The following is a 23,704-nucleotide window of genomic DNA, read 5'->3' as shown; positions in this document are numbered from 1 at the left end:
TCTCTTTATGAACTGGAAGATGGATAGAAAGCTGCATTGATGGCCAGACCCCAACAGTTGGAACTGACATCTCTGTTTGGAGATGGGTTTCAAATATAATGTCCTCATGATCAATTCTCTGTCCTGCAAGGTTCAACATCTTTCTTGAAAAGCTGGATGAGGGGGAATACTACACCATTAGCAAATTTGCAGATGACCCTAAACTAGGGGAAGAGGTAGATCTGCTGGAGGGTAGGCATAAGGTCCTGAGTGACTTGGATAAATTGCAGGGTGGGGTCAAAAGAAATGTCATGAGGATCAATAAGGACAAATGGGCTGTGGCCACATTTGGCCAAAACCTCAAAATAGCCATGCTAATGGCCAGCTACTCTGCTGATAGGAATAGGGGGATTTCAAAGTCTGCGGGGTCCTTTGGAAACCTGCTTGTGCACCAAAAGGAGATGATGCCAACACCCAACCCCATTGGATGACTTCACCGTAGTTGCCAACACAACAAGATATTGCATCAGGAACTGGATTTGAGAGAAGGTCTGCCAGATCCAAACGACCGCCTGTCTAGACTAGAGACCATGGTATGTAGTATTTCCAGTGTTTTTGATGTAGTATTTCTGCCAACACTATAGTGGCTTATTCCATATTTGTTGCTGTAGTTAGAATCAGTTTTATTTGAAAATGAAGAGGGTTTCTCAAGAGGGGAGGGAATGTGGTGCTTTAGGTGTAAGACTGCTTGTAATTACTAGAACTGTGAATCCAGGCTGCTGGCAGTCTGGAAACACAGGAAACATGAAGAAGAAGTTAGAAGATTAGCAGGGGCCTTACAGAGAGCTACAAAATAGTGCAGCAGCTTTGTCAAGAGGTCTCACTTTTGGAAATAAAGTGTGTGGAAGTTTGTTAGCGCCTTGCTTGTACGGTACCACAGGCTGGTGGGAGCAGGTCCCTCACAATCCTGGGTGTCCCTGAGGAGCGTCACACTCAGCTTAGAAGATTGAAAAGCTGAGTTCCCTTGTCCCTGCTCTGCCCTCTTTGTGTGCAAAAGGACACTTGCCTCCTCTGGCTGGCTCCACATCAGCTCCAGTAGCTCCACACCACAGCAGTGGTTCACAGTCCGCGGCCTGTTTGCAGCTCAGTCAGCACTCACTTGTGACATCCTCACAAACACAAAGGTAGTATTGGACACAGCCCACATTACACACTGTGGTTTCATATGCAGCCTACAGTAGTGAACAAGTTGAGAACCATTGCGCTCGAGATGCTCAGAAGAGCCAAGTTTGGGTTAAAATTCCCCTCTGGCTGGTTCCCCACCCATTCAGCCCAGCCCAGACTCTGAGAATGGGAAAGAAAGTAACTGCTGGAGGAGATGAAATAACCTCCACAAGTCCAGCAGCTCCAGATCAACCAAGAGATTATCAGAGTGAGAATCGGGTGCCAGATAGAGGGGTCTGTAACTGTACCTGCTGAGTCCCAGGGGAGGGAAACCAGCATTCGTTGCTTCTGTGAACTCCAGCACAGGCAGAGAACTGCTGCCTGGTTCTTCTTTCCCCTGCAAGTTGTGTAGGGACAGAGGTCATCAATGGCCTTGGTAAGAAGCTGTAACCTTTGTAAGTTCTCCCTGGTTGTTTCCACAGCTTTTTATTCCTGTGCTGGCTAAAGTAGGGCCAGCCAGCCAGTCAGCTGCTCTGGGACTGTCAATAGGGCTGCAGGGAGCTGTCTCATCAGAGACCTAGGCTTCATTACTTGCTTGCCAGAGGGTGGTCTGGAGGGTTGTTTCTCCTTTAAAGCCTGACGCTCTGACTTTGGGATTTCTGAGTGCCCCAGAACACACCTTACTGTCTCCTCTTCACTAGTGTAGCAGGAGAATGATCCTATACTTGGCCGACCTTTAGAAGTAGTGGTTCTGAGCCCAGTCTTACGGACCACTGCTGCTAGCTGTTCACCACTCTCTGGTGACCGGGCTGGACCTACAGTGCCCCTCAGTTTGTCCACCTGCACCATCAGGTCTTGCACTTTCTGGGCGAGCTCCTCTCCACTGTTCACCATCAATGTTGTGGGGGGTTGCGAGAGGGCTGTACCGCCATGTTTGGACGGTTGAGTGCCCCAACTCTCACTAGTGGCCTGCCTTTCTTCCTCTTCTCGGATCTCTCTCATCAATTGCCAGTAGCTGGGTGGGGCCACCAGTCGTTCCCTTAACCGAAGGTGGAGTAGGATTGGGTGCTGGTATTGTGCTCCCCTCACAATTTGGGACACTCGAGTTCGATCCATTTGCTCCGCTGTGATGGCTCCATGCAAGACAACTCTCTGCAGTAGTTTCTCCAACCTCTGAACATAGGTTGACAACTTTTCGCCCCTCTGTTGTCTGGTACTCAGGAACTTGCAATAAACTTCCTCCGAATCTTCAAGCCTCCCAAAAGCATGATTGAGAGCTTCTAAGCAGTCATTTGCACTAGCCTCCGGATTACCCAGCTTCACCGTGTGAATGACATCCAGCGCGGGACCCCGGAGACTTTCTATCAGTCGCCTTTTCTTCTCGGCTTCAGGTACTGCCAACTCTTGGAGCATTTCAGTGGTATGTTCTAACCAGGGTTCAAACGCTTCTTCCCCTGGTATTGGGACCGCACCACCCGAAAATAAGCGTAACTTACAGTATGAACTAGACTCATGATGAGGTCGCAGGACCTTCTCCAATGCTTGTCCCAAAGGTTTGGCCCATACATCCAAAGAAGGGCCAGGGGCCAATGGTTCAGCACTCAGTAGACTCGACACGTCTGCCATAGTCTTTCCTTCCTGTGCCAAGAATGCTGTCATCTTCTCCTCAAATACTGCATGTGAGGCAGGGCCTGTTGCAAAGGCCTTGGTGATCACAACTTTCAAGGTGCCAGTGGGAATCTTTATCTCACTTGGGATCTGTAAAGAGTCCACAGCTACTGGCAATTCACATAGCACCACAAATGCTTTGTCGTCTCCTTGAGGTCTACGCCCCCGTATGCGACATCTCGTTAGAGAATCAATGGCTTTTGTTAGAAGGGCCTCAATGGGGCCATCTTCCATACCCTCAGGTATCCCTAAAACTAATAGACAATTTCTAGGATCGATACTCAACTCCTCACACCAGTCTTCTAGCATACGGCCAGCCATGGTATCAACTCTAACTTATCCTGCAACAACAGAACTGCTTCTTACAATGTTATATATATATGTGTGCTTGCGAGGGGTACCACCCAGCAAAAGAGATCCCGGATGAGCCCCCACTTACGTAACCCTTCTATTAATGCCAGATGCCTGCCAGAAGGGCTGGGTTCAACTCTTGTGGGGTTTTCCTGTCAAGGATACAACCAACCGGCTCGAGCCCCCACCCAGTGGCCTCGGACAATTTCACCCCTGTGCTGGGTGCCTGTAAGGCAGTTCTCCCCGCCCTCGCAAGCACAGAGTCTGAGATAGAAATGGCTCGTTTAATGACCATAACCTACCCCAAGGTTACAGTGACAGATGCAGTATATCTAAGCAAAGAAGAGACAAACCGCCTTCACACAGATACCACCCCCATATGCAGTAGAACCCAGTCTCTTGCTGGGGCTCTTGGCCCTTTACCCCACACACAGTTACAGGGTGTACCTTCTGCCTTGCAGTCCCGAACCCAGAGCCCACAGATACATCACCAGGGCAGTATGAGCTGTCCACTTGTCCGCAGCCTCCCCTTGCTGCCACCAGCTGTCGTCTGCCACTGCTCCTACCGGCCACTCACCAGTCACCATCCTCCATTCCTCCTACTGGCCACCCGCCGGTCACCATCATCTGCCGCTACTCCTACCGGCTTCCCGCCATCGTCATTCCCAACCCAACTGCTTTGGATCACTCCAAGGCAGAATCCTGTGATTTCTGCTCTGTGATTTTAGCTCCTGGTATGTCTCATACAAGGTTTCACAAACACCCCAGTATCCAGCACTACCTTTCAACAGGTGGGGAGGGTTAGACAAGCCAGGCTTAGAGCTATAGGGCCAGGGCCAGGGCCAGGGCCAGGGCCAGGGCCAGGGCCAGGGCCAGGGCCAGGGCCAGGGCCAGGGCCAGGGCCAGGGCCAGGGCCAGGGCCAGGGCCAGGGCCAGGGCCAGGGCCAGGGCCAGGGCCAGGGCCAGGGCCAGGGCCAGGGCCAGGGCCAGGGCCAGGGCCAGGGCCAGGGCCAGGGCCAGGGCACTCAGCAAGCTGGTTCAACCAGTGCCCCTCCCCTTCTTGCTTACAACACTTTAAACCAGGGAGCCCTGTGTAATTAATGTCTTACACAGCTATGGCGACTGCCCTGTCCCCCACAACAACCCAGAGCATTGGTGAGATCTCACAACTCCCGCATTAAGTGTCAGCTTAAATTGTGATTTTACAACCACATGTTTACAATAGACCAAATCTCATGGCTGACTTGCTACCCATTAGGCTTTGCCTGAAAGGTATCACACATGCACACCTTTGCATTCTCATGCAGATGACCTCTGGGAGACACATTCCTCCCAGCCTTCAGCAGCACTGCGTTCCTGCTGCCACATTCCCTACACTAGCAAGTAGCCCCTTTTTGCTTTTGTCACACGGCTGTCAGTGCAAAGAGGCACAGCTAGGTGAATTGCATGTATGGTACCCCGCCCTGCTCATGAACTCTCTGCAGGGAGACACCAGCTAATCTCCTGCTTCTCAGAGATTTTCTTCTTACTGTAAAGAATGTGCCAACAGGAGCTTCATAGTGCTGAAGGATTTGGGGAATGTGTCCTCAAATGTAAAGGTGCGCCCATGTAATGCCTTGAAAACAAAGCCTGATGGGAGCAAGTGAAGCAAAGCGTTTTCATCTCTTGTAAATAGCTTGTTGTTGGAAAGTCACATTTTATGACTTTACCCAATGTAAGAATTGTGGAATCTCACCAGTGCTTGAAGTTGTTGTGGGCTACAGGGCAGTCATGACTGCTGTGTAAGATATGGATTACAGAGGGATCCCTTCATGGAAGCCTTATGAAGTGAGAAAGGGTTGGAATAGTGGTTGATTCAGCTTGCTGGAAGCCTTTGGGCTATACAGAGGTAAAACTGGTTTGACTATTTCTTCCCCCTGCTGTTAGAAGGTGGACCTAAAAATGGGTCAATAACTATTCTGCTAGAATTCATCCTGGTGAATACCGAGATGCTGTACCTCGATGCAGAGCTGAATACCAGTGTGAACTGAAATCCCCTATGAGCTGGTAGCTGAAGCCCTGGAGTGCTTCAAACACAGGGTTCTGTCTATTGCAAAACCCACCAGATAGGAGAGGGACATCTGGTGTGAGAAGCAGCCAGCAGGTGTGAGTGGCAGGTGGGCAGCTGGCAGGGGATGCGGAACGCCGGCCCAGCACAAAGGTTGCATTACCTCCAGTTCAGTGAGGGAATGCACCAAGGGCCATGTCTACGCTAGCCTGTTCCTTTCGGAAGGGGCGTGGTAATGAGTGAGGTCGGAAGATGATAATGAGGTGCTGCCATTAACATGCAGTGCCTCATAAGCATAATGGAGCACAAGGCGATTGAAAAGTGCCACTTTTGAATCTTGTACCATCTGTGTGGGGGTGGGGGGGCTGTCGAAAGAACCACCTATTCTTCAAATGTCCCTTCTTCCTGTTTCGTTTTATGAAGGGGCGAGTGTAGACAAGTCGAAAGTGATGTGTCAGGGAGTGCAGGGGCTGGGAAGACTTGGAAGTGGGGCATTTGAAGTGGGTAGGGAGGAAGTTTGGGTGTGTGGATTGGCTCTTTCCAGTATAGGACGGCTGAGCCTGAGAGGCAAAGGGCGCTGCTCCATCTGCTTGAGCTGGGATACTTACTTGAGGCTTGGTTGTGAACTCTGGGTGTGGTATTTTCCCAAGCTTATGCCATATGACTTTTCTGCCTCTTTCATGAAAAGCTCATTTTCTACACTCAGACTCTATGCTTGTGAGTGGGGAAGCATTGCCCCTGCGAGGCACCCAGGGCTGTGCAAATTTCCCAGGCTCCTGGGTGGGGGCTTGAGCCAGTTCTATGTGAAATGAATGAAAAGGGACCTCTCGATGTTGAAGAAGGTCCTGGTTGCTGCTGTTTCATTCAGATGAAAGGCTTACACTGCACAGCTGTAGACCCTCTTATCAGACTGAGCTCCTTCCTGAGTCCCTCAGTAAATCAAAGGGGTGACTATCCTCCAGTCTCTTTCATGGAGTGGAAGGGACCTCACGAGGTCAACAGGCCCAGTTCCCTGCATGTTTCATTGCATAGACTCCCCAAACATCAATCAAAACTGCAGCAGCTTCGATGAAACATTAAAAAGCATTTATTCCCCACAAAAAGATCAGTTGCATGTGTTTCGAGGTGATATTGGTGCAGGAGTCCAGAACTGTTTCAAGAGAAAGAAAAGAGAAATTCCAGTCTCATTCCTAAATGTTCTCATGCTGAGCCAGATTGGAAGGTTTCCCTTCCCCATAACTTCCAGCAGTTTGTGCTTCCTGGGATGCTTTTCCAATTAGGCCACGTCAAAGGCTTCTTTGTCTTTCCAACATTGTTGCTGCCTTCAGTGTAGGTACAGGAGGAGAGGAGAAATGATCATGTCAATGTCCCTTACTTTACACGCTCCTCTGGGTGCCAGAAAGATCCTCAGTGTGTCTCAGAGCCAGGCACCTCAGGGCAAACAGCCCATTGAGCAGCTGCCTTTCATGGCAATTGTGAACCTGTTGCCTACATGTCCCTTCCTGGTGAATGGCCAGGGATGGTAACTTAACATCTAGCTGGGTGCGGGTCACTCCTTTGTTGCTACTGCATTTAGTCCCTGGGCGTTTCTCAGATTCACAGCAAAGAAAGAACAAACACAAAGAAAAAGCAAATTTCTTGTCTTCCAAGGTAAGAAAGGTACATTTTTGAGAGAATTTTATCCCTCATTGCTTCTGTTTACTTGCATACTCCAGTGGCCTAATGGATAAGGCATTGGCCTTCTAAGCCAAGGATTGTGGGTTCAAATCCCACCTGGGGTAAAGCCCTCTTTCTCTCCTGTCAGTCTCAAGGTAAAGCATAATGTGAGCTTTCAAAACCAGACAGGGTCACTTGGGCAACTCTGTGCCAGGGGTGCTTTCTGAAGTGCAAGAGGTTCCATTTATGCAAATGAGTTGTTGCATGTTCATATCACTACCTCATTCAAATCTGTGATGGGGTTTCGGCTTCCTGAAGCTCTGCAGGCAGGAGTGACTCTTGCTCTGCAGGAGAAGAGCCCATTAATGAGCTGACAGGACACAGCATCTTACAGAAGAGTCGGTACAGCAGGCAGAGACAGCCAGTCCAATCCATGTTGGGGAGAGGAGGCCCTGAGGGCCCCCAGAGCTGAGTCCTTGCCCCCTCCTTTGTCTCTCTCCCTTCCAGCCCAGACTTAACTGCTTCCCAACTCCCACTTTCAATTTAAACTCCTTGGGCTCCACCTCCCCCTTTGTCTGCAGTTCAAAGGTGTTACCTGGTCACCAGGTTACCCTCAACAGGAGCCCCACACCCTCTCTGAGCCACTCACACACACACACATACCCCTCCACATCACAGCATCTTCTGAAGTGGCGCACTCCCATCGCCCCTGTAAAAGAGAGGCTCGTGTGGCCACATCCTGCAGGTATCAGACAGAAGTTGGGCTGTGGAGAAGGAGAAAGGGGTTGCTTGAGAAGAAGCAGATCATGAAAATAGGCCACTGTGGGAAAGGTAGAGACTCAAAGCTGTGGGTACCCAAGAGACTCTTGTTACTACCTGCCTTCAGCCTGAGGAGACTGATGGAGTGAGCTCTCTCCCGCTGGCAGCACAAGCCCTCTCCTCTTCCTGCCCTGGGCTTTGCCGTTCCTCTGTACGCAAGTGACAGACACTCGCTTTTGAGTCATTGATCTTCAGGCCCCTGCAGGACAAACCCGGCTTCCCCAGCTCCTTTTCCTCCCCATGTCCAGAGTGGTTTTACAAATGGAGTTTAATTAAACTTAATCTCTCTGGAACAAAAAGCAGTAAAGTAGCACTTTAAAGACTAACAAAATAATGTATTAGGTGAGCTTTTGTGGGACACACCCACTTCTTCAGACCAGAGCCATAGCAGAACTCACTCAATATTTAAGGCACAAAGAACCAAAAATAGTAATCAAGGTTGACAAATCAGAAAAAAATTATTATCAAGGTCAGCAAATCAGAGAGTAATGGGGGCGTGGGAGTCAAGAGTTACATGAAGCCAAAGATACAAAAGAGCCCCTATAGTATCTCAGAAAATTTGCATCCCAGTTCAAACCACATGTTAATGTGTCGAATTTGAATACAAAAGAGTTCAGCAGTCTCGTTTTCCAAAGCAGACTGAAAATTTTTCTTCAAGATGCAAACTCTTAAGTCATTAACAGAATGGCCCACTCCATTAAAATGTAGACTAACTGGTTTGTGAATCAGGAATGTTTTGATGTCTGTTTTGTTCCCCTTAACTCTTTGTCTGAGAGAGTTTGAAGTTGTCAACTTTGATTGCTGTTTTTGGTTCCCTGTGCCTGAAATATTGAGTCTGTTCCAGTCTGGCTGTGGTCTCAAGAAGTGGGTCTGTCCCATGAAAGCTCACCTGATAAATTATTTTGTTAATCTTTAAAGTTCTACTACACTGCTTTTTTGTTTGGATAGTATACAGACTAGCACGGCTTTCTCTCTGTTACTTTCTCTCTCCAGGTGCACCCTACAGCTGCCTCCCACAGACCTGGCTTCTCCCACCCACAGAGCTACCGCTGCTAAGGGACGCAGGTGATTTGTGCATGAAGGGCAGCTTTCTCCCATCTGCCTGGAGCCTCAGCAGTGATTACAAAGAAGAAGGGGAGAACCTACTTACAGATGCCATGTCATCCAACAGGTATTGCTGGGTTTGCGTTCAGTGTCAGTAACTCCTCTCTGGGTGCTTCCATACAAGCCCCCTCCTGCCAATGGGGCGTGCTAAGCAGGCATGCTGGAGGAGGCTAATGAGGTGCTGTGATGCATATGTAGCACTTCATAATCATAATGGCCACCTTGGGAACTTCAAAGCTGCTGACTTTGAAGCACTGACAGGCAGCGTAGCAGCAGTCAGAAGCCCAGGGGTGAGGGCCAGACACACCCCACACACCCCTCACCAGTGCTCTCTCATGTCCTTCCCCTGCAGGTCGTCCATGCAATCAATGCCCTGCTCCTCCAGAGGCTTGTGCGGCTTGGGGACCCGGATGCTGCCATCGCGGGGTTTGCCAGCCTGGCCTCCCAAATTGTTATGGGGCTCCCAGGCAGAGGAGTTAGCTCAAGTGGCAGAGTGCTCGAACCCTTGTCCTTGTGTAAGTGAATAGCTCAAAATCAGAGCTTCTCCTTTCCTGGCTATGTGAAGAGCATTTATAGGTCCAGGGCACAAACGGAGCTGATGTGGAAAGACATAACACGACAGAGTGCTGAGGAGGACAGTGAGCTGGCAAAGGGTTGTTTTCTGCCCTCTTAGGGCATGTGGGGATCGAACTGAAGAGAAGAAAATCCTCTTCTGCTCTATGAGGGTGATAGAAATACCAATTTTTCCCCTCTAGAACTGAGGACAAGAAGAGACTTTTCCTGCGTAAGGCCAGGAGCTCAAAGGAGGCAGAGCAAGAGCAAGAGAGAGAGAGAGAGAGCAGAGTCTTGGCTGGGCATCTCCTGGGATAATGATTGGAGCTAGTTCAAATAGCTATTTTGAAACAGGAGCTTCAAAACAGGCTCCATTGTCTGTAGATGCTGAATGTCAAAATAGCAGAGCAGTATTTGAAACTCCACGTTGTGTGCAGCTGCGCTATATGGGAATCAACAACTCTGGAATACCTCTTCTGGAATCGCTTATTCAGGAACAACACTGCTGTGCAAACACAGCCTTTGCGACCCTTTGCCGTAGCCATGGGCGGCCACAGGGATGTTTTGGCCTCTGGAATAAGATCGGTGAGTCAGAAATTATGCTCAGACACAGGGGAATTTGCTGAATTGGTAGAGCGCTCACTAAGCGTGCGAGAGGCTTTGGGATAAATGCCCATGTTCTCCAACAGAGGTGGTGTCTTTTTTCCTTCTTTTCCAAGGCAGTGTCAGGCCAGGAGCGAAGCTTCTCCAGTGCCCCCTTCCATTTCCTACATTTTGCCCCCTGCAAAGAAACAGCCCATTTGGGTTCGAAAGCTGCTGGGCCCCGGCCTCCTTGGCCTTAAACATTTCTGTTTAAAACAAAGATTAACCTGGGTCATGGGCTATGATGACCTAATCTTTCAGATGTCGCCAGTTCCGCTTTTCTAGGGAGCTTCCAGCACTGACCACAGCCTCCCCAGTACAGCAGTCACAGGACACCTGTCCTCTGGGTCTTCACTGGCCAATGACCTTCCCAAGGGAATGTGGACCAGGAAGCCCCTGTGGTTGCCATGACAATCTGAGCACTGGAGTAGGTCTGTTTTCTTCCAGAGGTGGGGGACAGTTTCCTACACCCCTGAGTGACACCACCTAATTCTTGAGTGCAGACCTATGGAAACAGTCACTCCCCCTTGGGAGTTAAACTTCCCCAGCTGCTCTGTCTGACAGGATCTAAACTCCAGGAGAGCGAAGCAGGCCCAGGTGGGGCTGGTGGGAGTCAGGTGTGGGCAGACAGGAAAGCTGAGCTAGAAGCAGGTACCATGGCTTAGCTGGTTAAAGCACCTGCCTTATAAGTAGGGGATCCTGGGTTGAAATCCCAGTGGTGCCTTGTTGCTGACCCTCCGTGGGGCCCCCTGCAAGTGGACAGGATGTGGCCTTGTGCATGTTAGCTATGACCCCCCAAAAGACATATTGATGATTTTGTTTATGTGCGGAGGGCTGCTAAAAGCTCAGTGCTCCTGGCTCCTCTGTGTGGAATGGCAGAGCCTCTAAGCATTTCCCTTTCAAAAGTGAAGCCATGGCCCAAGTAAATAGCTCTTATGGGAACGTTTTGATAGACATTTCAGTGTGCTGAGAATTACTTTTTTTGAAGCAAGTGTGAAGAGAGAGAAGAAAACTGGAGTTTAAACATTTGTATGTTCTGTAGTTGTTAAAAGAATTCTAGTGTTCTGTTATAGACACACACATGTCTTTGTTATAAGCTGTTGCAAATGTTTCAGCTGGAGCCTGGCTCTGCTTTTCTACTTTTCTCCCCACAGCTATGTCTGCACTGGAGAGTTCTTTTTTCAAAAAAGCCGCAGCTCTTTCAAAAAGTCCTGTGGAGCATCTACACAGGAAGGCTGTGGCTACACTGCCCAGCCCTTTTGGAAGTGGCATGGAAATGTGGCCAATAAGAAATGCAAATGAGCTGCAGACTTAAATATTGCATGTCTCATTTGCATAACCACTTGGGACCTCAATTCTGGAAGAGCTGATTTTGAAAGTCCCAGGCGTGAGTGCAGCTGCTTCCCTCTCCTCTAGCAGCTGAGCCAGTAAAGGACTCCCCTCAATTTCCATAAGGTCCCCCCTCCGCATGTGGCAGGGCAAGCAGTGGCTTGAGGATGCAATTTACCAGAGGGCAAGATCACACCTCAAACCCAGTACAGCTTCTGTAGTGTAGTGGTAATCACATTTGCCTCACATGCAAAAGGTCCCTGCTTCAAAACCAGGCAAGAGCATGCATTCCTCTGCTTGTCTTGCTTTCTCTTATGCCCCTGAGGGCTCATCTCTTTCTGCTGTAACCTCTCTCTCTGACAAGCCCAACACCCATGTGACAGAAGAAGTTGAACCAGACCCTGTTGTCCAGGAGGGGAGCCCAGCAGATGCATTGCTGCTCGTGCACAGAAGCTCTCTCCTGGCACGTACTTGAAGGGGTCTCCCTCACTGATGTCACTGGCTGGGAACCACAGAACTATCTTTGCCCCTCCTCTAACAGAAGCTGTGCCAGGCAAGTGCCCCTAGCACTATCCCACGTGTTCCCTCCCAGCCACAGCCTGCTCCTGAACCTGCCTCCCAGCAGCTCCCTACCTCACAGACAGGCGTGGCAGAGAAGGGGCCAATAAAGCTGGAGCTGCTGTTCTAACAGAGCAGCTGGAAAGGAGCAGAGCATGTCTGGAGGAGACACAAAAGCTGCTGACCCTGCTCATGGCCCTGGCCTGTACCCACCCAGCAGGGACACATGCACAGAGCTGGGGCAGGGCCCAGCCCCAGAGTAGAGAATGGTCATGGCTGGGCTGTGCTGCTCCCCACCAGAGCACCACAGGGCCCTGCTCATCCCAGGAAGCAGCACTGCAGGGGACAGGAGTGAGCTTAGCCCTGTTGGGCCAAACCTGCCCATCCTGGGTCCCCGGCCAGACTTCCTGGCAGGGTTGAAGTTGGGACATATGAAAAATTTCCAGGTACGTTGGGTGAGGTGGCCGAGTGGTGAAGGGGATGGACGGCTAATCCATTGTGCTCTGCAGGGTTTGAATCCCAGCCTCACTGAACCTTTATAGGCACCATCCTGCTGAGCTTTGTTGAGTTCCAGTCCTATTGTGTGATGCTTCTTCTAGCACGGCTGAGCTGGCTGCCTCCCAGCTCCTATGCTGGGCAGACTCCAAGCACAAGCCAACTCTGTGAGGCAGAGCTGAGCTCTAGCTTCCAGAAGTGGGTGGTGGGATGATTTCATTTGCCTGACAGGGCCCAGCCCACCTCCAGTGTCGACCAGCAATGCTAGACTCACCTCAGTCCCCGGCAGCCAGGGTGCAGTGGTTCAGTGCCCGAGACAGACATGGGGACAAGGTGGGGGCAGCCCTGTGTCAGCTGCAGCCAGTGACATGGGCAGCTGCCTCTGAGGAAGGGCCTGTTCCCAAGGCTGAATCAGGGGCTCTGGTCTCTCCCAGCTCCTGGGCTGGGCTGGGCAGTGCACAGCTGGGAAAAGAGCAGATACTTGCCCATGGGGAATGAATCTTTCAATGCCCCGACTGCAATAGGTTCTTCCACAGCACCAGCAACAGGCCCTGAGGCAGGTCTCCATTCAACTGTGCCACCCTGGGCAAACCCTGAGTTCTTCTGTGCTTCTCAGCAGCTGGGGATGCCTCTTTGGGACATGTCTCCTGTCCCACAGGTAAAAGGAGCCCCACTGTTAAGAGGCCCCACTTGGGGATTGCCCAATTTTCTACCACCTTGTGATGCTGGCCTCGGCATGCATGCTGCTTTGGGGGTGGGTTTGGTGGAGGGGAGAAGCCAGGCCACGGGCGGGGGGGCTCTTTATGGAAGTCCTCTGGCGACATGTACTCATGGTCCTCCCATCTTCTTAAGCTGTCCTGAGGTGCTCTGTGGCATTAGAGCCATCCCATGGATGTGTCAGTACCAGCAGCTGCACCTCCAGGTGCCCAAAGGAGGACAGGTGAGCTGGGCTGCTGCCCGTAGCCATCAGCCCCCCCCAAGAGTGGGTCCAAGTCTGGGAGGCCCCTATGGGAGTAGTTTGATTGGGGGATCAAGTGAGCACCACTCAGGTGCACACCCCCCCCCCCCGCACAATCCCACCACCACCTGCAACCCGCCCCCACCACTCACTCACTGCCTCCATCACCTGCACACCAGCCCAACCACACACCCATTGCCCCCACCACCGGCTCTCCACCCCCACACGTAACACGTGGCGGGGTGTGTGAAAAACAAATCTGATTCCTTGTTAAACAACCAAAAAGCTCAGCTCTGACCACGGAACATAACAAACACCATCAGAACTAACTATGTACAATAGGGGGATAACTATATACACTAACTATTTACATGGTGGGGGTGTGACATGGGGCACATGGGGCTGTCTGAGGGTGAGGGAGCTGATGGGTGCTGGTGGCCGTGGCCTTAGCTGTGGGGCTGCAGTGTGCCCAGGCCCTGGCATGTGGGGGTCATGCCCTGGGGGGTGTGTGCCCTGTGGGGGATGTGCCTGACAGTCCACCGCCATGGTCTGGGAATGACCACTGGGCAGATGTCTGCCTGGAGCTGCAGGAGGGGATGTCCAGCACAAGCTCAGCCTCCTCACTGGATGGTGGGGCCGATGGTCCCTGCTCTGGCCCTGGGGGTGTGGGGCTGGGCTCTGGTCCTGACTCAGGCTTCACATCCTGCTGGGGCTCCTCAGCCATGATGTCAAGGAAGGCCAGGGGAGAGGAGGTGCCCTTGGGGCACAGGGTGGCTTTGAGCTCCTGGTAATAGGGGCAAGTGGTGGGGACAGCCCCCAGACCAGATGGCCAAGTCCTACACCTGGGCATAACCCTGCTGCAACTCCTTACTCCTGATATGGTGAGGTGGGCAGGAAGGTTGACCCCAGGTGGTCAGGCCCTTGCCCAGCTGGTTGAACACTTCTGCATTCCATTGCTTGCTTCCCATTACCTGGAGCACCTCCTCCTCACTCCAGAGGTCACAGAGCTCAGAGTCAGGGCAGGAAGGGCCCCCCTTCCTGTTCCACTGGCTGGAGGCCTGAGAGCCATGGGATGGCCTGGTGGGGGAGTCCTGGGAGCACTCAGGGGCTGGCTGATATCTGGTCTCTGGAGGAGCACCTCATGGTATGGCTGCTGCCTGCATGGTCTCAGCTTCGGGCTTCAGGTCCTTGCAGCTTTAAGAGCTGATTCCTGCCATGGCAGGCCCCACTACTTCCAAGTAGAGGGCTGCAGAATGTCTATACCAATCCTCCTTGTGCTGTCTTTGTTTGTACAAGAGCCAAGGACAGGAACACCCTTTTCCTGCCTCAGGCCCGGACATCAGTGAAAACTGTTTGAGAATTGTTCAGTAGGCTGAGAACATCAGAGCACGGAAAGAAGCACCCAGCATGGGGCTTGAAGCCATGACTCTGAGATTAAGAGTCTCATGCTCTACCAACTGAGCTAGCCAGGCCACAGAGCTCCTTAATGCCGGACGCAGAGTAGAAAGAGTCAAATGTGCCTGTCAGCTGGGTAAAAGTCAAATGTGTGGGGCAAAGTGCTGACAAGGGCCGGACTCCAGTCTTTGTTATCTGGGCTGCAGGAGGTGAGATGCAAAGAAAACAGACGGTTGGAGTGAATCTTGGCCGAGCCTCTCACTGGTGCTGCTACATCTCCCGAACACCTCACGCACCTACGGCCATTTCTGCACAACAAATGAACGCTGACACCATTGATCTCAGCGCAGAGCCGGTGCAGGCAGTCGAACACGTTTCTTTTTCATGAAGACTGAACACACATTTGCAGAGAGTTTTCTGTGGTAAATTGCCTGTTAGTGACTCTCCAGAGAAAGGGGCATTCGTGGCTCACAGACTGTTGTGCTTCACAACAATGGGCGATGGGACGACAAAGCAGGACCCTGATTCATTCACTCTTCAGTTCCACTGGGGAGGGCAGCACCTTAACCGAGTGTTTTCGCTGCCTTCAATGTGCCCAGCATCAGCTGGATCAGGCTCTGACCTGCCCCAGGTGAACGTCGGTCGTCCAGCGCAGTAAGTTATGGGGCAGGAGAACGGGACAAAGAGGCTCCTCCTCATGCTCGTTTTCCTCACCCTGATTCCTCTCCAGCCTCGTGGGCAGAGCTGAGGAAGGAGAGTCCCTGCGGCAAAGCCCCGGGGGTGTCTGAGATGTCACCTGCCCTGCAGCCTGTCCCGCGTGGCTGTTGTCATGGCCTCTCTGTGAGGTCATCACTTCCAACTTCTTTTAACCAATCAGCTGAGGTGCTGTAAGAGGCCCTTGTGATGTCACTCCCACACCTACCCCTGGCCAGCAGGGCTCATGTCCTGCCCCTGGCAGCCCCTTTGCATGGCTGAGCTGCTACCCCTGTGTCACCCCCACTCACTCAGGGACATTCTGGGGCTCTAGCCGGCTGCGCATGGGAACAGCAGAGGCTGCTCTGTGCCACAGGCTCTTTGCAGAGATCATCTCATCTGACCTCCTTGCAGATCACAGGCCTCCTGTATGGTGCAGTCGGGAGCGTGGCACCAAAGCGCACACCAGACAGGCACTTGGTCTGCACTGGAAGGCGCCCAGGGCTAGAGAAAGCCCCACACCCCTGGGGTGTTTGGAGGACATTAATGCAGTGACAGGAAGGGAAAGGACCCAAAGTTCACACTTGTGGGTCTGTATCATAATTCACATGCAGAACATCTCTGTGCTCAGGTCTGCACATTTCACAATTTTATTTCTCTCTCAAGCTTAAATTTAATTCTTTGAGCAGTGAGTTCTCCAATCCCTAATCTGGCCAGAGTAATGACCAATAAATAGACAGTTAGATAGATTCCAAACATCAATCAATCAATCTATCGAATTGAGAATACAGCTACAAATCATAAAATCCTCCCCTTTAATTTTACTTAAATTGAATTCCCCTTTAATTGCAGCAAAGGAGGTTGGACATTAGGAAATATTTCCTGTCAGGGCAGTTCTGGCATCTCCAGGGCCTCTCTGTCCCCTGGCAGCATGGCCCACACAGCACAGAAGGAACACAGGGCTGAGGCTGGGGTCTCAGGTGCCCAGCTCCCATTGCAATGAATGGAATGAAACGGGAAATGCTGAGGTGCCCTATGCAGCTGTGCAGTCAGCATTTTGGTAAGGAAGGCCCTGCCACCGTCTATTTTGCTGGCAGGGAGCAATCTAGAGCCCTGATGGGAGGAGAGTCCAGCATGCACATGTGGTGAGGCTGGCCAGCCTGTTGGAAAGGGGCTTTGGCCATCTCCATCCCTCCTCTGGCTTGGCTACTTACTACATCTGACTGAGAAGAACTTGGGCCCTGGACCCAGCCTGGCCAGCCTTTCCCCATCCCAGGAGATGTTGTTGATCACAAGGTTCTTGTCCTGTCCCCACTCTGTTGACCTGACGGCCAAATTCTTGCTGTCCAAAAACACCCAACCAGGGGCAGGGTCTCCAGTCCATGTGGCAGAGGAAGGCTTTATGCTCACTACCTCTACATAAGGGACAGGCTTCCTAGTGGGTCTGGACCAGGTGAGGCTGGGGCTTGCCTGGACCCAGACTCCCAAAGCACAAAGCCAGCCCCCCAGAAGCTAGCACTGCACCACACACCTCCCACATGAAAGAGCAGTAGGAGCACCTGCCAAGTGGCACCTGCCCTCCATAGCAGCTCCAGTAGTTTTCTTTAATGTCCATTTTCTCCCCAGTTCTGCTGGACTCAAAGCTCTAGGAATCAGGGAAGTGAGAAACACAGGAGACCACTGCCCCAGCCAGTCATGGCCCCCAGCTCTTCTGTAGAGGTTGTTGTGGAATTCTGGAAATCCTCTTCAGTGACATTCAAGTGTCTAAGTGTCTGGCTGTTCTACACAAGTGGTTCAGAGACGTTCAGGGTGGTGGGACTTCATTCTCCTGCTGGTGTGGGTTGATCAGCCGTAACTACAAATCTTCGTAATGTCTTTGGGTTGCAACCTTCCCTCAAGAAGTGAGACTGAGTCTTCCCCCCCCCGACACTCCCTTCCTTCCCTTGGAGGAGGTGGGATTAGAAGCCTTCCAGGGCTCTGCTTTCTGAGTTTTCAGCTCTAAGCTACTGCATGAGGAAGAGAGCGGCCAGGCCGGTGGGTTGCTGAACCAGGGGACAGAACAGACCAGCAGGAACTGGTGGAGTGACAACAAAGTCCACAACTAGCTTAACTGTTTTCCTTCCAACAAAGCCCAGTGCAGGTTTGTCGTGCCACTGGTGGCGGAAGATGGTGGAGCTTCAGAGGGGCCCCGTCCCGCTAGTAAAACAGTGGCTGGCTCCATGGGAGGAGAAGATGGGAGGGTTTCAGCCACAGCAGTGGCCTCCCTTAGAGCAAATCAGATGAACATAGAACCAAGGCCCCTTTACTTTCATGAAAAGGGAGCTCTTTGAACCAGTGGGGGATGCAGGCCAATTACTGGGAGGTTCCCAAAAAGGTAAGATAATGGAGGAGACATTCTGGTGGGACTCATTTATCCAGCAGGAGGAAAAAGCCCTCACTTAGGTGCACCTGTGGATAAGAAAACCAAGACCCTGGATAAATAGAAATTTCCAGCAAACCTCTGTGCTACCAGGAGGTCTCACTTTGACTTGAACTGAGATAGAAAGATTCAGAGTTCTAAATGCTGTCCACTTCACCCTGAGACCTGTCGTTTGAATCTTTTCTGGGCACCTGTGACTCTTCATTGACTGGCACCCTGCACTCCTTGGCCAGCCAGATTGTCATGTCCACATTCCTTCTGAGAAAGATAGAGTTGCCTCCACAGAGTAACAAAACTCTCACCATTTTCCACTGGTAAAGAGGGGCAGAGCTCAGAGGTGGAGCATTTGACTTCAGCTGAAGAGGTGGCCCATTTCAGGTGGTTTTCTTCAGGAAAATATATTTTCATCTCCATCTCCAGAACATTCGGGGTTTGCCCTGGATGTCTGAAATGGACTTCATCTCTTAAAATTTTCCTCTGCAAATGTGCCAGCACTGAGGAAATCTGTCCCTCAGTTGAGATCAGTTCCCAGCCTGCAAGGCTCAGGTTTCTGTTCCATCGAACACACAAGTGGTGGCTGAAGAAAGGACCAACACAGCAGAGGAAAGGCCCCGACAGATCCCAGCTGAAGAGCACCATGCATTGGCCCAGAGCATCCAAAGCAAGCCATGAAAGAACCAGGTTAACCCCAGACCCACAGCCAGAGGTCAGGAACTTGCCTTGATAATGAAAGAATGAGCAGTCCATGCAGTGACTCCTGCCCCAAAAGACTCATTTATGAGTAAACCTTGGGGCTCCCAGAGAGGCCCGAGTGTAGAGGAAGAGGGGTTTCTTACCTGGAACAGCTGTCTGGCATGTCCCCTGCTGCTCAGATAGGCCACAAAAAAGAACCTAGATCAAGAACAAACACTGAGAGCAACAAAACACAAGAAGAGACCACAACAACTTTCAGTCCTCACAATGCACCAAACCAATCCTCCCAACACAGGCTTGCAAGGATAAAGGTGGCCAGCGAGGCTGAATCACTGCCTAGGCTGCACCTGCAGGAAGAGGCTGGGAGCAGAGATTGTCAGCAGGAGCAGAAGGGGCTATAAGTCAGGGATGGAAGCTGGTAACATGAAGGCTGCAGGTAAAGGGCAGCCCCTTGTAGGGCTGAGGATTCATAGACAGCAGAGCCAAATGAAGGGGAGTTGTAGGAAGCAGTCCAGGGAAGGAGAAGTGAAAGCTGAGAAGGGAAAGCCCAGAAGTGCCGGATGTGGAGTCCATGCTGAGCTACAACCAGAAGGAGGGATTCCCCCAACAGCCACTGAGGGTGTGGCATAGATATCTGGCTTGTGGTAGGGAACAAGAGGACTGCCTGGGTCACTGTGGGAGTGACAGTGAATTAAAGGAGTGTAGCCCAGAAAGGGGGAAATGCCAAGTAATCCAGAAAAAGGCAGAGCCAGAAGCTGGACATTTGCGGCTTCCACCAGCAACTGGTGCTGCCCCAGTGACCAGGAGGGACATGAATGTTGGGAGGACCACATCTTGACAGAGCAATGCCTGAGCTGGGCCATCCAGCAGCAAAAGGCTGCTTCATCATCCTGAGCAAATGAAGAGAGGGAAAACATGCAAAGAGACATCAGTCCCCCCAGATGTCTGGGTAAGATGTCAGAGAAAGGCAGAAGAAAGGACTTGAGCCCAGGAGCTCTCCCACCCCTAGACCAACAAGCCACCATCAGCCGGTGCTTTGATAAGCACTGCACCTAACTTCACCTTTCCAAGGTCATTTCCAAGCTTTCTTAACAGCCCTGAAGCAAGAAACCAACTTCTCGCTTGGAACAGGTCACAAACTACTCTGTCAAAACACAAGTCAGTCAAGTAGCACTTTAAAGACTTGCAAAATAATTCCTGAGGTGAGCTTTCATGGGACAGACCCACTTCTTCGGACCATAGCCAAACCAGAACAGACTCCATATTTAAGGCACACAGAACTAAAAACAGTAGTCAAGGAGGACAAATCAGAAAAACATGTTCAAGGTGAGGAAATCAGAGAGTTGAGTAGTGCGGGGGGGGGGGGGCAGGGAGCTCAAGAATTAGATTAAGCCAAGTATGCAAACGAGCCCCTTTAGTGAATCAGAAAATTCCCATCCTGGTTCAAACCACATGTTAATCTGCCGAATTTGAATATAAAAGACAGCTCAGCTGTTTCCCTTTGAATAGCGGTGCGAAAATTTTTTTTCAGTAACATGCATACTCTTAAGTCATTAATAGAATGGTCCACTCCTTTAAAATGCTGACAAACTGGTTTGTGGATCTGGAGTGTTTTAATGTCTGTTTTGTGCCCATTAACCCTTTGTCTAAGGGACTTAGAAGTCTGTCCAATATACAAAGCATCTGGGCATTGTTGGCACATGTTGGTAAGAGAAACGCAGGGAACACAAAGTCAGGGAGAGCAGCAAACACACTCTGTGGTGGGAGCATCAGAGAGTTCAACTCAAGACTTCTTGCTCCCTGAGCAACACTCGGCCTTGCAAAACACATCTTTGGAGGAAAAGCAAAAATCATATATCAATGTTTTAGACAAAAACAAAACCAACCAACCCCCGCCACACAAACGCCAGCTGCACTTGACTTCTCCTTGCGAAAGCCTTCCCCACACTTCCTCCTGCCTGGAGGGAGATTCAGCTGGAGCTGCTGGGCTAAGTCATTCACAGCTCTGCCTGGTCTGTGTGACCCCACTCAGCACAAGTTGAGCTTCCTCCGGTGCCTTATAAGATCCAAACACCATCAAAGTTGGGCAGCCCTAAGTATTGGGGCTGACAAGGAGTCAGGTGTGGGAACATAGCAGAGCTTTATCTGATATTTTGAGGAAAGAAGTAGAAAGAGTAGTGGTACGACTACAGAAAAATAAATGCTCGAGAAATGATAAGATCATGCGAGAGATGATCAAATACACCAGAGAAAGTACGTGTCAGGAAATACACTAACTATGTGAGATTGCGTGGAAAGAAGGAAAGTCCACTAAGGAACGGACAACAACCGCGCTACTGACAATACACAAGAAAGGAAGTGCACAGAAGGTTTGCCCTAACAAGTCATCTAGGCAAGCTACTGCTGATGATACTGATGGAGAGACTGAGATCAAAAATAAAAGAACATCTAACAGGCAAGCAAGTGAGATTTGAGAAAGATAAAAGTACCATACAGCATATATAGACACTAAGATTAATAGCAGAGAAAGGCGCTGAAAGAACAAGGACATCTGCAACTGCTTCATTGATTGGGAAGGAGGCTCTTCAAGAGTTCCATAAGGATTTCAACAGTTTCCACCCCACCATCAACATTTGTCTGGACCAGTCCACAAAAGAGATCCGCTTCCTGCACACGATTGTGCAGATAAGGGATGATCACATAAATACCACCCGATACTGAAAACCCACAGACCTCTTTGCTTATCTATATGCCTCCAGATTCCATCCAGAGGAGACTACATTATCCATTGTAGACAGCCAGGCATGACGGTACGACCGTATTTGCTCTGCTCCATCAGAGACAAACATCGAAAAGACCTTTTAAAAACTTTCCTCAAACTGCAATACCCACCTAAGGAAGTGAGGAAACAGAGTGACAGAGCCAGATGGGTATCCAGAAGCCACCTCCTAAAAGACAGTTCTCGCAAGGAAAGCAAGAGAACACCATGGGCCGTCACATAAAGCCACAACCTAAGGCCTCTCCAAGACATCTTCAGTTATCTGCAAACCATCCTGGACAATGATTCTTCACTCTCACAGCCCTTGAGAGGCAGGCCTGTCCTCACCGACAGACAGCCTGCCAACCTGAAACAAATCCTCACCACCAACTAAAGGTCACAACACAGTAACTCTAAACTGGGAACCAAGCCCTACAACAAACCTTGCTGCCAGTTCACCTCGCATATCTACACCACGAATGTCCTCACAGGACCTAACAGCAACCATACCATCAGGGGCTCCTTTACCTGCACGTCTACTAATATAATATATGCCATTGTGCACCAGCAATACCCCACTGCAATGTACATTGGCCAAACTGGACAGTCTCTATGTAAAAAACTGAAAGGACAGAAATCAGACTTCAGAAAGGGTAATGGAAACAAACCTGTGGGAGAGCACTTCAATCTCCCTGGACACTCACGAACAGATTTAAAAGTAGCAGTCCTACAACAAAGACATTTTAAAAATCAAATCGAGAGAGAAATCTCTGAGCTGCAATTTATTTGCAAATTTAACTCCATCAACCAAGGATTAAACAGAGACTGGGAGTTGCTGGTTCCTTCCAAAAGAAGCTTCTCTGCCCTGGGTGTGAACAGCTCCACATTAGACTCTGACAATGGGCCACATCCCCCTGTGTGATCTGACTTGCTTTTTCCTATTTTGATCCAAACTACTGATCATGGGCCATTTCCACCTGGCCAGAATAGACCTTGTCAGCTCTGGCCCTCCCTTTTACTGGGACCCCACTCTTGGTGTTCAGAGAATCATACTCACACCAACTGAGCAAGCCAGCCTGCACAGTGACAGCTCACAAGGGCCCTTTCATAAAGGAGCAAGAGGCAGCTGCAGGGTCCCTGGGGCCTCTGGAATTAGCTTGCAACCCCTCCCCCACTGCTCAGAATCCCCACAGCAGGTGGGAGAGAAGATGGTCCAAGTGCTCTTTTGTGCCCTTGCACAGAGCTGAGCACAGACACCTCCAAATGGCCCCTCTCCATGGAGAGCTTCCTGGGGAGCAGCCAAGAAGAAAGAAGTGATCTCCCATTACCATGGAAGAAATGTTTGCAATGGAGAATGTGGATATTGATCCCACTACTTCTTGCATGCTAAGCAAGCGCTCTACCATCTGAGCTAATTCCCCTGTGGACAAGGGGATGCTCTGCCCCAGCCACCTCATTGTTGAGTCCATATGTCCCTGCACCTCCCCTGACTCCTTTCCTAAGATGACACTTGTAAAACCAGTTCCAATCAGCTGGCTGGCTGAGCACTTTCCACAGTGCTGCTAAAAATGTCACGGTGACTGTTTCAAGCTCCAGGTGAGCCTTTGGGGCATCTTGACTAAGTGGCCTGGCTGCTATGGATGGGGAGGTTGCAGCACGCACAGGGAGTTGTGCAGGTCCAGCCTTGAGGGAGGGCTCTATGGGAATCCCTGCCTGCCTCACAATGCCACTGCCTGGGGGTGCTGGTGGTGCTTTCTAACAGCTCTGGCTAGTAAACACACACAGATGGGGCACTCCGAAAACAGCTCTAGAAATAAATCACACACATGACCAGTAATTAAAAGCATAAAAATCTGCTCCAGAGCCCCAATTTGAACCCCTCCGCCCACAGACACTGACTGTCCATGATCTCCTCTGCAGCTGCTCTCACAAATGAAGCATCTGCCAAAGCACCACATGCTACAGACCTCTGCAGCTCACAGAGCCACCCCTACTGCGTGTATATCACCTGCCCATGTAGATCAGTGAAACTCTGAGACCAGGGAGGTGACACAGCCAGTGGAACCTGGTCAGAGGCCACCAGGCACTTCAAAGCCAGGCTGCCAGACACCAGCACCCCCAGGCAGTGGCATTGTGATGCAGGCAGGGATTCCCACAGAGCTCTTCCACAAAGCTGGCACTGCAGAGCTCCCCCTGTGTGCTGGAACCTCCCTGTCCACAGTAGCCAGGCCACTTCGTCAAGATGCCCCAAGGGCTCACATAGAGCTTGAAACTGTCACCATGGCATAATTAGCAGCTGTGTCTAAAGAGCTCAGCCAGCCAGCTGGTAGGAACTGGGCTAACAAGGGTCATCTTTGGAAAGGAGCCAGGGGAGTGCCAGGGACATATGGAGTCAGCAATGACATGGCTAGGGCAGAACATTTT

At 50.9% G+C, this 23,704-nt stretch overlaps 4 non-coding genes across 4 annotated transcripts; 3 read left to right on the top strand and 1 right to left on the bottom strand.

The window, feature by feature from the left end:
• Positions 1-6,917: 6,917 nt before the first annotated feature.
• Positions 6,918-6,990, top strand: TRNAR-UCU (transfer RNA arginine (anticodon UCU)). The gene has a single exon. It is a non-coding gene; the product is annotated as a tRNA-Arg (tRNA).
• Positions 6,991-10,632: 3,642 nt separating this feature from the next.
• On the top strand, positions 10,633-10,706 carry TRNAI-UAU (transfer RNA isoleucine (anticodon UAU)). Its single transcript has one exon. It is a non-coding gene; the product is annotated as a tRNA-Ile (tRNA).
• Positions 10,707-11,522: 816 nt separating this feature from the next.
• On the top strand, positions 11,523-11,595 carry TRNAV-CAC (transfer RNA valine (anticodon CAC)). Its single transcript has one exon. It is a non-coding gene; the product is annotated as a tRNA-Val (tRNA).
• Positions 11,596-14,721: 3,126 nt separating this feature from the next.
• Positions 14,722-14,794, bottom strand: TRNAK-CUU (transfer RNA lysine (anticodon CUU)). The gene has a single exon. It is a non-coding gene; the product is annotated as a tRNA-Lys (tRNA).
• Positions 14,795-23,704: the final 8,910 nt, after the last annotated feature.

Source organism: Carettochelys insculpta, chromosome 7 (genome assembly GCF_033958435.1).
Source record: "Carettochelys insculpta isolate YL-2023 chromosome 7, ASM3395843v1, whole genome shotgun sequence".
Lineage (NCBI taxonomy): Eukaryota > Metazoa > Chordata > Testudines > Carettochelyidae > Carettochelys > Carettochelys insculpta.
The sequence above is the reverse complement of the archived record's forward strand: the minus strand, read 5'-3'. Positions and strand labels throughout refer to the sequence as shown.